The 11,986-nt window shown below is 42.1% G+C and overlaps 1 protein-coding gene across 1 annotated transcript in view; it reads right to left on the bottom strand.

Annotated features, from left to right (window-relative positions):
- BMPER (BMP binding endothelial regulator) overlaps positions 1 to 11,986 on the bottom strand; it is a 155,560-nt gene that overhangs the window by 101,717 nt on the left and 41,857 nt on the right. The window lies entirely within an intron of this gene.

Below are 11,986 nucleotides of genomic sequence, written 5' to 3'. Positions count from 1 at the left end.
GGGGCGGAGGGCCGCACGCACCGGCGCCGCAGGGGGAGCCGGCCGCGGGGGGGACGCGCATGGACACACGGGGACACCAGGACGCATGGAGACAGACTGATACACACACAAATACACACAAATACAGAAAATGCATATAAATACACTCAGACACAGGGGCGGGCACACACACACACACACAAATCACTAACACACACTTGCAGAGACACACAAACACACGCACACAAACAGGCACTCGCCTCCCCCCAACTTTTTATGTTTCACTAGTGATATTCCAGTTAAAAAAGGCAGTCCTCCCCCCCCCAATACTTTTTTGCGATATGGCAAAACAATCCATTTAGACTACACTTTCCATTCTCCCTCCAAGCAATTACTCAAGATGTTTCTGTAAAGTTTGCCAATATTTGCTCTTGATTATCGAAACAATAACTTACATATTCAGGCCTCAGTCTATCCCTGAATTAACACCACTTAAATGAACCTAATTAAACCAGGAAATCATGTGTCTTGTAGGATTACATGAAAAGCAGCTTTGTTTTTCAAAATTTAGAGACAGCACATAGCAATCTTCAAAGACGGCAGCCTGTTGTTTTGATAGTGTTCTAGCAATAGATGATAAAAATATGCAGAGGACATAATTAGATTTCATTTTTATACCGTTCAACCCAGTATCCAGATTCCATTTTTATGAACAAAGTTATCTCAATTTTATCACAGAAAACCACATTTATTTTAATATTTGTAAACTTTCAAGTTCAGTATTTTTTAATTCAGATAAAGGAGGAGGCATCAAGTCTAAGTGAAATTCTGTTTTAAAGGGATGGCACAAACTTCTTTCCTAGGGCTAGGGTTTCAAAGCCAAAGTTAAGACTTTCTAACTTGAGTAAGAAGTGGTGGTATTCAGCACAGTCTTATTTGAGGCCGTTTATATTTTGGAACTTAAAGCCAAAAGTTATCATGTTTGAAAATCTCCATCCTCTTTAATGCTCTCCATTCCTCCCTGAAATTTTGATACCTTGAGTCCTCCAAATAAATGTTTTCATTTCTGTCAATAGATTAGGGAGAAACCCCTCAAGCTCTTGGTAATATTCCATAGGGCTGACATCTGCATTCTGGCTTTTTGGCTACTGAAGACAAATTGTCACACCTATACATTTTCAACTTGTTGCCTCTAATTTATTGCACCAGTAATTTTACAAGCTTTCACAGAAGAACCCCCCCTCCCCCAACTGTTATCCAAATTAATGTTCAGCATTTGGGAAATGGGGAAGAAGAGTATAATACATTCAAAGTTATATGCTACCCAAAGATTGTGTGCTTAAATCATATTTAATGAATAAATATTTAATTCATATTTAATCTGTAGCTGAATCACAAATATGCTTATTGGCATTCTAGATATGCATATTTCAGGCTGTTCTGACTGGGCATGTGTGGTATGTTACATTTTATTTTAGCTTTCTTTCAGTGGGCAAGTGTCATCCTTAGGAGAAAGGCTTCCTTCCAACTGATAGAAGTTACTATGAATTTCAGATGGGCTTCCAGAAATTAGTTTTCTGATGCTGACTTAAAGCTGCTACTTCCAGTATTACTAGTTTACTTCATTCACAAGAGCACAAATACGGTGTAAATCCTGTACACCAGAAATTACCAGCTGCTCTCTTGGTGCCTTTACTTTCATCTGCCCACTTCTAGGACACATCTTATGCGTGCTTCTCCACTTTAATAAGCAATGTAGTATTCAGAGAAGAAGATAGAGCTCAAAAGGGAGGGAGGGATGAAGGAGTTTGTGGGGAGTTGGAAATTGCAGATTTTTATCTCTGTGTTGTCTGCAGCCCCTGGGTTTTCACAGGGGCAAGCTGGCACCCTGCCTTGGGGCAGCAGCTCCCTGGTCCCACTGAGTATGAGCCAGACTTGCTCCTCTTCAAGCACTGTGTGCTTTACATGTTGTTTTACAACCACCATGTCACGAAAGACAATTTTTTTCCTAAGCATGAGTTGGCACCTCCCTGCTAAACCTTGTCACATCCTGAAAAGGGACCATCCTTTCCAGGTGAAAGCCTTTGCTTAAAAAATCATGAAGGAATCAAAAATAATAATCAGCATTTACTGAGCTGGTCTAGAAAAGTCTTAAGAACAGTATGAAGGAAAAAACAAGCAATGTCCATGTCTAGTTTGGGAAGTTTGTCATCTTTGCCTTCCGTAAGTCTGGTTTGAGGAAAGACTGAAATAAAGCATTTCCCAGAGACCGGCAGCCCGATAAGATATTTAGAAATAGAAACACAAGACACACATTATGAAAACCACACGATGTCCTTTTGGTCGTTAGGTGTGCTAACAGTATCCTTATTAGCCTCTCATCTGACCCAGAGCAACACCGCAAAAACAGACTCAGGGGAACAACAGCAAACAAGTTGCTCAGGTTGACTAAGGTTCATGATATTTCTGTTGCTGTGGATGTAAAACCATGTTCCCTCTCCCTTCTCCTCACCCCCAAAGTATCCTGCAATTTGCTCCTAATTTTGTACGTGCTTACTGTTACCTTTGCTGCACTGAATACTGCGGGAATATGTGTCTGCCAAACAGGGTGAACATGGCGGTTCAGGTAGCGCCTGCCTGAGCGCTGCATAAAACCCCAGTGCTGCCCTGCAGCAGGCAGGACCGTTCCTGCTGACCACGAGGAGCATGCCACCACCACGGGGAAAGAAAACGCCTGCCCGCCTTAGTTTCCACCAGGTGCCAACATTTATGGTCCCTATCCCCATTTAACTGCTTTACAAAATGCTGTGTTAGGATCAGGTTTGCAGTAAAAAATAACAAAAAAAGAAGTCACAGTAGCAGATGCAGTTCAGGTATTACTGATAAGAGATTTTTACACGTGCACATCAACTACAAAGTGCAGTTGATGGAAGAAAAGATAATAGACCTAGGGTTTTTCCTCCCCCCGTGGTCCCAGACATGTACCTGCATACTTGCTTAAGTGCAGCACTCAAAAACCTAGACGGGGGAGGAGTGGTAATTGCAGGAACCTTAGGGAATTAAAAAAACTGAGCTCAAAAGGCAGAGAGCAGGGCAGTTCAGCTGGCTGCTGAAAGCATAAACAGTGCATCAGCAATGGAGATTGCTAGCAAAAGCTCCTAGTCAGATTCATGCAAGAGAAGTTATGCTGCAACTAGGAGAGGAGGCAAAGAACAGGGCACTGGAAAGCACAAAGTCCTCTTACTATTTGGAATTAATTATTTTTGCATATATTGTTTCATTTTCAAGTTTTTGCTCAGCATGCTGAATATTTGGGTGCAAGGCAGATGATGGTAAAAGGAATGATAATATCCTCATTACTATGTCTTCAGAGCTGGGAACAGCTCTGTTTTTTTCTGTGAAGAAAGATATTATTGGCAAGGGCACATTAGCTTCTGTCCTACTCTCAGAAAACTCCTGGTGCTGTGTTCTGGAGAAAGAAAAGGAAAAAAGGGAAAGAAACCACACAAAGCATGCAAGCTACTCAAATCCCTTTGGGCACAGATGCCTCAAACATCAGATCTGAACCTGCTGGAAATCTGAACTTTGCACTTTCAATTGCATTGGCTCTAACACCCAAGAAGGGGCGATAAAGAGATTTCCATCTAAATGATTTTAGCATAAAATATTGAGTAATGTCACTAAATTGCAGTTTAAGAAACACACACATCTGCTTTCTGTGGAAAATGTCAATGCTTCATTACAAAGCTTCTGGCAGAAAACTGAAAACTTCTTGGTTTTTCATTGAAGCTTAGGACTGTCAAGTTTTATGGCGTTCTAATCATGTTTGGGACAGAAGTTTAGGTGCGATGAGCCTGCCTGGAAGAAAGTTAGACATACAGAGACAATTTCTATCTCCAGGGCTAGACACAATTTTTAAGAACTCACCTTTGTGTGAGTCCTCACCTGCAACGGCGGCTGGGTGGTAAGTCCTGCTTCTCACCCCGAGTTGCCTGCAAGGATTCCTGCATCTTTCTTTCAAATTCATGTACCCACAGTGGAGTGCCAAAGCTGTTATGATAGCTTGGCTACCAGCCAGATTTTATTTCTGACAGATTAAAGGTGGACCAGGTAAATCACTGTCATGTTTTGAAGATTTTTTTTTCTTTTCTGTTTCCCATGCCTATTTTGAGGTCACTGAATTATTCTGCCTATCCTGCTCTCAGGATGAGTTGCATAAAAAAGTTACAGCCTGTCACAGTCTTGAAAATGATGCTGGCTGGGTAACATTTTCCTCCCCTTGACTATTCAATGTGTTTGTCTCTCATCATTAAATCAAACAATATACAGAAGTGATAATATGTTCGTTAACATTTAAAAAGTTGATTGAATTCAAGGTGCTTTGACTCGTCTTTCTATATCACCAGCTTTTGTCAGAAATGTTAAATTATCACGTCTCCCAGCTGGAGAATAGTTATATCAGGTGGCTGGAAATTATTGCTGCCTAACAACATGCAATGCTGCCAGGGCAGAAAACAAAAGCATGCTGAGGGTGCAGTGGAAACAGCAAGGAGAGTTTAGGCAGGCTGGTAACAAGTCAAGGTGGAATTTGGCCATCACACTAGAGCTCAGCAGTGATTCAGACTTAATGATCCCAAGTTTCACTTTATGTCTTCTAAGAAAATCATTAAATATGATCATAGTCAATGGCTACAGCATGCTTAAGTAAAAGAAACAGTACCCAAACTGATATAGAGGTCAGACTTAGGGGAGAGAGAGGTGGGGGAAACCAAAGCTCCACACATATTGTCTCCAATCTTTGTATTTTTTGTAGGTTTTTAAAATCAGAAGAAGGAAAACAAGCAGGTGTTAGAAAGTTGTCAAACGTTCCTGTGTAAATTCATTTAGTAGTATTGTCCATACTGAAACCTCTTGTCTCAGGACACAGAGGGATGTGTGCAAGTTTAAAATCATTAACTATTGTTAGCTGATACTAACCCCAAAACCTGTGACATCCAAGTTTATTTAAACTGAAAGGGTGATGAACATAAAAGCCAAGCACTCCTACTCATCTCAGCCTTTCCTTCCTTGCAACACCAGCCAGAAGGGGCTTGGACTCTTCATAAAATGTTTTGCAAACAAAGGCCCTGTTAATTGACAAGCTATTGCTTTTACTGCTTCCTACCACAACTTGTGCAAAACTTTTAGACCGAAATCAATTTTGCACACAAGCGTTCCCACGAGATGCCACACTCATTCCTTTCAAAGCCACTTATAAAAGGTGCTACAGCAGCCTAACATAAAACCCTTGTGTTCCCCGGGCATTTCTAAAACCACGTGCAGCCCTTTCAAGCCCTGCTGGCCAGCAGGTTTTTTGCTTGCTTGTTTGCTTACTTTAACCAGGTTCTTTGTTTTCTGCAGTCTTACTGCTTTGTTTTCCCTCCAGGATCACTTCTTGCCTTTCCAAGGAGTGAGTTACAGCAGAGATGTTTGAAGTCTTCACTGCAACCCAGTGCCAATAAAAAATAGTCTCTTCATCAGAGGCTGCCTGTTAACAGCCCTCCTTTATTGTTAAAGCTCTGTGTACTTAATTCTTCTTTGTCAATAGGAACAATCAATCTCAGCCTGTTAATTAGGAAAAATTTAACAAGAGAGGGGACAGACACCTCACAGCATAAGCTCTCTGTTCCTTTGCTATTAAGAAGTACGGCAACCTGCACTTGAGGTATAAACCTTTATCATAATTTTAAAGTGTTCAACTTCATTTGTTTCTTTATATGCTTTAGGAATGCAAATACATCCTGCTCCGTGCATTTGTTTCCTTTAAATGATAAGAAGTACTGGCCACTTTTCCCTCTGCTGCAACAAGGGTTGTTCATGCAATGCACAGCCAGGAGGGGCTGTTAATCAGAATTTACTTAGGCCCTTCAGGTACCCAGGAAGTTTTACTAGTCTTTCATGTCTTCTAGTATCACTTAATTCATCAATTATCACAATACCATCTTGGAACATCAAACTGCAAAGGCAGTCTTCGTCTAAACAAGACAAGAGCCTTACGAGGGCAGAGCTCCTTCCTCCAATTCCTCAAAGTTTCCACTCTCCTTCCCAGTCAGGAAAAATTCCGTGCAGAAATCTATCAAATCACTGTTTAGTATTTCTTCACATTCTTCTTCCAAACTCTTGTCTCTTGGGGCCAGGAAATGCATGGCCGTATGATATGAAGCACAATGGGCACTGACCCTTAACTGGTCTTCCTAGATGCCATCCTAGATGCCATCTCAGAAACAATAACTGGGTAGTGCTACCTATGTGAAATGATGGAGAAGAAGGGAGGAAAAAAAAAAAACAGAGGTAGACGCGTCTGACTGCACAGTCTGAAGCATGGAAGGGAAATTTGAATTGAATCCTGAGGGGCAAGCCAAGGACTTCGAAGAAGGAAGCGATGTGAAAAGGTGCTGCATGGTCTGGGCACAGGGTCCTTAAGGAGCCCCCTGGATCTTCAGGAGGAGGAAGCTGGTTAATGCCTCCGCTCCTCAGAGCTGCACCCTCCTGGGATGAGACTTCTCTGTGCAAGATCCAAAGTCCTCCAGAAATGTACTCAAACTGGAGCATGGTCTCTCACAGCACCAAAGGACTGCTTCAGTCCTTGCCAAAATTAAAAGTATGACCAAAGGTTTCCATAGGGGAACAGACTGAGCTAGGAATGCATATGGTCTAGGTGAGCTGAAAGATTTGCTGGCAGAGGAGCTGTATGATAAAATTCAAATATCCGCAGAGGGAGGGAGGGAGTTCTTGCCACAAAAAATATGCTTTCTACAGTCTGAGATTTCAACTGCTTATAAATATGAATCATTTACACTGAATAATTACACTGAATTATGCACACTCACCGCACTATTCCAGAGTCTACTCGTATTTCAGGAAAAAGAAAAGTAACTTTTCTGTTTACTGTAACTGTAAAGTTGTAACTTTTCTCCATGACCTCTATTAAAGCTATTTTTAACTTCTCAAAGAAACAATTTTTGAGAAAAGGGCATGAGATGCATTCTCCGATCAACAATGATTCTTCGAGAGAAATCAAAAGAAAGCTTAAAAATGGTTGAACATATATTTCAGCATAAGAAAAAGAAAACAAAAAAACCCTTAGTGTTTTCCAATCAATTTTTAAAAAGTTGTTCACGCTATTTTTTGGACTTTGATGTTACCAAAATTAAGTGGATTTAATATTTCGGACATGGCACAGGTAGTGTACAATCCCCATGAAAGCAAGTGTACTTTTCTAAGTCTGAAGAAAATCAAATAAAGAATAACTAAATAACAGGACACTGTCTATGTCTATGCCACATTATTTTTCTTGCTGATGTTCAGCTTACACCAAGTCCCTGTTCCTCCACACTTATCTGCACAGCTACACTTCTTCACCTACCTGGAAGAGTGTATTTTTTTACACTAGTCAGAAAAATTTTCAAGATATGCAAAAAATCTGCAGAAAACTTTCTGGGTGTGTTCCCAGAAAGACCCAGTAAGTATCCCTCCATATCACATTTTTTAATGCTTCCTGCTCTCCATCTTCATTCACCTATAAGCCAACAGTTTCTACTTGTGTTACTAACTTTAAGAAAGTGAGTGCTACTCTTACCAGAAGACTAACTCATTGCTTTTCCGTTCCTGACTAAAACTCTTTGTCTTCGTTTCTCAGCCCCCAAAGTGACAAAGTCTGCTGTAATTTGGAGCTGTATCAAAGCACTTGAGTACACGGAAATTCAGGAAGATCAGCATTTGGCTCTGCACCAAGGATGGAAACTTGAATTTGGACTCAGCTTCTGCTACCAGCCCTCACTGAAGATATGTTTAATTACGTGCTCTCCAGAGTTTCCCAGTAGACCGGAGTACCCGCGGTTGGAGTACCTCCCCCGCGGTCAGCTGTTGTGGGAACATATTTCAGCGGCTCTCAATATCTGTTGAAGACAAACTTCTAAAACTGTATCACGGTGCTTTATCACTCAGCTGGCTGCAGGGGCGGGATTCATCTCAGCTATCTGCAGCCATCTTCCAGGCTGTGGGAGTTGCGTAGGCTCTCCCTATAGTTAGTGGAGGAAGATAGGCATCTGCAGAGAGTAATCCATCCCACCTATCTCTCTCCATTAACTAAAGAGGAGCCCAGATAAGTAGCTTAGACAAGACACATTATTTCTACGTGGCTAAAGTTAGACAAGATGAATTCCACCCTCAGTGTCCAAAATACTAGCATGTGTAGTTTCTCATTACTTATCGCTGTTGCAACGTCTGTTATTCATCAATTTAGAAACAGATTTTGTCAGTGCGATTTCCTTTTCTTTGTGCAAAACTTTCATTATACCATTTTTGCACCCTAACACTCAGGAAAATAGATGACAAGACATCTTCTGCACAGACCCAGGTTTACTCCTGCAAACAGGAGGCAAGCTAGCTGTGTGCGTACTGAGTCCCTATGAGCATGCTCAAGTAATATATAAAAGCTACTGATGCATGCATAAATGAGAGTGGTTTGAGGCTGCTTTCGAATTCTGTTCTTGAAAGGCTCCAAATCCCGGCGTTCTGCTTTCAGCTGTTTAAATTTCACTTGTTTTTAATCATTTCGGAAGACCAGCTATAAGAGGCCGGCATTGCTGTTGTGGACCTTTGCTGCTTGGGAACACGTAGCACGTGACAGCTGTGCAGAAGGCCTGCCAGGGAGGTGCCTCCCCGCGGAAAGGACAGCCGGCGCAGCCATTCCCAGTGCCACCCAGTTCCTAATGAGCACAACCCTCAGCCATCCCAGCAATGCGGTAATCTGGGCTCCAATTGTTTCCTTAATGGGGTGACCCACTGCTCCGCTCCCCTGCTCCCGGCTGGGGGTTTCGAGTAAAACTGGTCCTTGGCCAAAGTGTCTCAATAGCGCTGCGTCTTCCCAGCGTGGCGGTACCTCACACCGCCGCATGCCTCGCATGCCGAAACTCCCTGTGCCCACGGTCTGGGTAACAGCAGTGGGAGAGCATGCCCGCAATCAAAAGGGGCTAGTTATGAGTTTGGATACTACCATTTAAAGATAAGCTTCTCCATGGTTACCACTCTCACACAAGGTCACTTCCCTGCCAAACCTCCTCTCCTCCCTCCCTCTCTGGCTCTCCCTCCTTCTCCCTCCCAACTTTTTTTTTTTTTTCCCAAACGTGCTACATCAAAAGAGAAAATGAAAACTTTTAAGATAATCGCAGTCTGACTATTTTAATGGAGGCTGTAGGAAAGGAAACACGTAAGCCAAGTATTCACGCTGTGCAAGCAGAAACACACTCTCGACCTCATAAAAGTAGTATCTGAGAAATAACACTTGATTAAAGCATCCAGCTCTTCACTTAAGTAGGTGCTCATGGTAGGGAAAATATTTCTCTAGAGCACTCTGCTGGCCTATCAAGAAAAGCAGGAACAGGCTAGACAGATGAATTATTGTGAGACAGCTGGGCTTCAGCTGAAGCGAGAGGAGATCCCTATTATCCTGTCCACCTTTCTTACACGAATACATCTCCCTAGAGAAACTGAGTCATTAAAAACCAGCTCATTCACTCCTGACAGGCAATATGCATTGAGTGAGGAGTGATACATTTTCATTTTCAGCAAGAAATCTTAGTCACCCTAAGGAGTAGATTGCTCAGGAAAGTGGTAATGGAATACAGAGCCTTTCATCTCGGTGTCACCACTGCGAATGCAGCCTGGCTCAGTAGTAACCCAAAAGTTATTAGCTAATGGTTGTTTCAGTGACCTACATGAAATGAGTTTGGTGGGTTTGGTCTGGTTTTCAGTAGACAATAACTAGAACCACAAGTGGTGCTAAACAGAAACCATATTAGCCTGTTCCCTGTACAGAGGTTAAGGATTGAACGAATTACCCATGCGTACCCATGCCATCGCTCGCTTTATGGCTCAGGGATGAGGAATGCAAGGAAAACGCTGCAGTGGACCAGTCTGTTCTGCCCAGTTCCTAAGATTCCCACTCTAGCCCCATTTGCAAAAACAATGCACATTGAAAGCAACAACAAAAAGACATCTTAATGACCACTTCACATGCTCTGGGAGCTCAGTAGTATCTAGTAGGCACCACTTCGAGCTGAAAATACCACCGACTTGAACAACTAAAGAGCTTCTCAAAGACTGGGCCTGGCAATACAGCTTTCTGACATGTACTGAGTTTTGAGTGCATGATTTTGCAACTGTAAAATTCCTTTTTGTAAGTAATTCCTCATTTTAATGAATTTAGCAAGTGTGGGACAGCCCTACATCTCTCAGGGAAAACAAACTGCAGCTCTTCCTCTTTACTTTCTTCCTGTTTAAAAGCTCCCTGCCTGAGTAACCCTGAGGACAGTGATGGCCTGTGGAGTCCAGAATAATCCATTATTAGAAAGGTTGGCTCCTAAATAAAATCCAGAATTCACACCAAAATGAAATTGTCTTGCATCCTTATACCACCACCCCCAAAACACCCTGGCAATAATTTGTATCACTTCCTGTGTCATCTTTCTATAAAAGACTAACTTAATAGTTACAATCTCAAATCACAGAAGAAATCAACTGAGGGGTGAGTAGCTACCTTTCATCTAATAAAGCCTGCACATGTTACAGCACATCACACACAAGTCTGTTCCCATCATATCACATGACTAGATAGGTATCTTTAAAGAAGATATCCACCAACTGGTTAGATAAGAGATTCACTGGAAACCCATTCCCAAAAGGGAATGGATGTAGAGCAGGTGGTAAACTGCTATCACAGCCCTTAAGATACCCCCATTGCTCGCTTCCAAAGTAAACTACATGGGAAATAACATGGGCCCAAATTCTGAAGGAAGCTGTCAAAAGGCAGTAAAAAGAGGAGTTGCAGAGAGAGGGAAGTAAAGGCAGGTGTGACTTGCACAAAGATGGTGTTTCTTTTGCTATCTGTAAGATTCAGAATTAGAGTTGGGCTTTATACAGATGTCATTAATATCCAGAACTGTCATACTCCCTTTCTTGGAAAGGATCATTAAGCCTTTTGCTTGAGGCTTTAAATCTCTTACCATCAGCAGCTGATGCATTTCCTTCTCTAACATACCTGGTACTGGTTACTGTCAAAGACAGGCCCTCAGGTCTGAACCCATATTCCTGTATTTCTTTATCTTTTCTCCTCCCAGATATCCCTCCCCACTCTGCTCTTCCAGGCACAGTTGCTTTTGCTATTTAGGGAACAAAGGAAAGTTGATCAAGGAGATATTGGCACAGCAGCAACTGGGCAATAGGCAGTATCTGCATAGTATTTATGAAAGAGCAAAGCACAGCCTGAAAAGGCTCGTGCATGTCTCCACAGACTTCTTAACCACTCAGACCTGCCTTTCCCTCAAGAACTTCAAGCTGGAGTATAAAGCAAAATTAGTTGGAGTGAGGGGGAACCCACTGAGTACGTGCGGAGCAACGCTCCTCAGCATGGTACAGAAGGCACTCAGCAGAACAGAGGCCCATGGCGTACAGCACCACGACATGTGGGACTGCATATTTTCATTATTACAGGATTAAAACTTAAAAAACCTGAGCAGCCTAACTCTCCACAGGAGCAGTGATGATTTAATGTAAGTTAATTTTTCAGATTAGCAGGATTTTCTGCCTCAAAATAGTTCAAGTTCTCTGCAGCAACTTCATTAAGTGTGAGAGTGTGTGTGTGTGTGTGTGTGTGTGTGTGTGTGTGTGTGTGTGTGTCTGTGCATGTATATAGATACATACTCATTCTTAAATTTTATCCTTTCTTCTCTCCACTCCATTTTTATTTTATGATGCAGGAGATGTGTCTGGTATCAACAAAACTGTGCGGCATTCTACTGAATAGTACATTTCCCAGGGCTTGCATTTTCTGCTGATAGCCAGCCCATCAATTGCAACATAAGTAGTGATTTGAACCTTGCATTTTACTGGTCTCGCAGATCACACCAATGAAGTCAAAGTTACCTGCCCCAACTCATATAGCATTATCTCTTAACTTAATGGAAGC

The sequence above is a fragment of the Apteryx rowi genome, unplaced genomic scaffold (genome assembly GCF_003343035.1).
Source record: "Apteryx rowi isolate R43461 unplaced genomic scaffold, aptRow1 scaffold_276, whole genome shotgun sequence".
Taxonomy (NCBI): Eukaryota; Metazoa; Chordata; class Aves; order Apterygiformes; family Apterygidae; genus Apteryx; species Apteryx rowi.
This window is presented reverse-complemented; position numbering and strand designations above follow the sequence as displayed.